Below are 2,292 nucleotides of genomic sequence, written 5' to 3' on the forward strand. Positions count from 1 at the left end.
CAATCATTTGTGTGAAGAAGATCCAGGGACAGTCTTTTCACTTACATCACCCATTCTTGTAAGTCTGGCTTCTTCCCAACACCTTGCTTCTTCCATTCCCATTTCACCTCCTATTTTCTATCATCCCAGAACAGAAGGTTTGCATCAATTAAAAAGCTGGCTTAAGAGGACTTTGGCTCTCTGGCTGATCCCTGTCCCACCCCAGTTACTACCATTCTCTACTACAATTTAACCTTAGGCACTATGCCAACAGTTAGAGTAGGAGGCACCAAATGGGTTCAAGTTACTTGGTGAAATGTGAATGGCTTGGTGTCTCTTAAGCAGAAATGAGGTAAATACGCTTCCTTTAATTCATGAGTGTTTTAAAGTAAAAATTTAGCACAGACATGCTTTTTCTCAAAGGGCACCGGAGCAGTATTTTTCAGACTGAAGATCCTTGCTCAGTAGTGAGTGGTTATTCTTGTGCTGCGAGGTTTTGTTCTGTTTTTCATCAAATGATGTTTTCCCTTTAATTGAAAATAGATTTTCCCCTCGCATAATTTATCCTAATTATGGTTTTTCTTTTTCTTTTTTTTTTTTTCAACAAGAAGCCACAACTTTATTAGGGATAGAAACAGTACAAATTTTAAACCAAGATGTAGTTCCACTTTTCAAACACCAAAAGGGGGGGAAAGAGGAGGAGGAGGGTGTCCTTGCTGTCAAATAGTTACATTGTTAATTCCATAATAGCATTTACAATATTGTTAATTCCATAATAGCATTTACAGTATCGTTACTGTTGTTTTTCAGGGCTCGGACAGCCTTTGCTCTTGATACATTTGCTTGTGACATGACCAATTCTATGTCCTTAACTTCCACACCCGTTTCATCAACCTCCTCCTCCTCACTCTCCTCTTGGACAGTTGGAGTCTGAGTGTTTTCTTGAATGTTTGAAACAGCTTCACCTTGAACTTTGAATTTCTCAGCAGCTGCTAACTGTGCTTGCCGAGACAAATCTTCAATCTTGGCTTCCCCACACACTATGTAGGTATCTGAAGCTGGGCTCTTATAGACATCCGGCTTTGTGATGATGAAGAGGATACTTCTAGACTTCCGGATAGTGACTCTCGTAACCCCTGTAACCTGTCGAAGACCCAGTTTGGACATAGCCTTCCTCGCCTTCTTCTCACTCCGACTCTGCTTGGCTTTACTAACAGGCTCTTCGTCAATCTCAGCCGCGGCTGCCAGCTGGGCCTGTTGTGTGGCTGTCTGTGTGGAATCTTGTTCTTCGAGCTCCGGCACGGATTCATCACTGTTTCTGACCCTGTCTCAGCCTGAGGCTGTGGCAACTCCTGCTCTGTAGCAGGGACGGTTTCTGTGGCTTCACCGGGCATTTTGTACGGAGACCACGGAACCAAGATGGCGGCAGAAAGAACATGGTTTTCCTTCTATCTCCTCCTCCCAGTTCTTCTCCACTTCCCCTCCCATCTGTATCCAATCCCCTTCTGTCTCTCACTGAAAGAATGGGCGAGCTTCTTAGGGATAATAATAAAATAAAGTAAGACCAAACAAAACCTAATAAACCAGAATTTCACAAAAACAAAACAAAACAGAAAAAGAGCCCAAGAGAAGGCACAAGAAACAGAGACACCCATTTGCGTTATAAATCCTATAATAGTACTAAACTAGAAGCCATAATGCATACACGGAGGACCTGGTACACCCCATGCTGGCCCTGTGCATGCTGCCTTGGTCTCTGAGTCATATGAGCTTTGATCAAGTTGACTTAGATGGTCTTGTCTTTCTTGGTGTCTTCTATCCCCTCTGCCACTTACACTCTTTCTGCTTTCTCTGCCACAAAGTTGCCTGAGTCCTGACTGGTGCAAGGGTGTTGATGGATCCATACCATTTCAGGATGATTGTTCTCTCTCTCTCTCTCTCTCTCTCTCTCTCTCTCTCTCTCTCTCTCTCTTTCTCTCTCTCTCTCTCTCTGTGTGTATTTCTAATAGAATAGATCATTAAGTTCCTGTTTCTTATCTGTGATGGGTTAAATGACAATGCCCCCCCCCCCATAAGCTCTTCTATTTGAATGCTTAGCCAGCAGGGTTTAGCACTATTTGAAAGAATCAGAGGATGTGGCTTTATTAGAGGAAGTCTGTGGATGGGAGTGAGCTTCGAGGTTTCAAAAGCCCATGCTAAGCCCAGCAACTCTCCCCAACTTTGGATCAGGATGTAGCTATCTGCTACTTCTCCTGTGCCTGCTTACATGCCACCATACTCCCATGAAAGCAATGGACTAAATCTCTGAAACTG

General features: G+C 43.5%; 1 pseudogene; it reads right to left on the reverse strand.

Annotated features, from left to right (window-relative positions):
- Positions 1–632: 632 nt before the first annotated feature.
- Positions 633–1,407, reverse strand: LOC117725053 (nascent polypeptide-associated complex subunit alpha pseudogene; annotated as a pseudogene).
- Between the last annotated feature and the right edge of the window lie 885 nt (positions 1,408–2,292).

This window comes from Arvicanthis niloticus, chromosome 1 (assembly GCF_011762505.2).
Source record: "Arvicanthis niloticus isolate mArvNil1 chromosome 1, mArvNil1.pat.X, whole genome shotgun sequence".
Lineage (NCBI taxonomy): Eukaryota > Metazoa > Chordata > Mammalia > Rodentia > Muridae > Arvicanthis > Arvicanthis niloticus.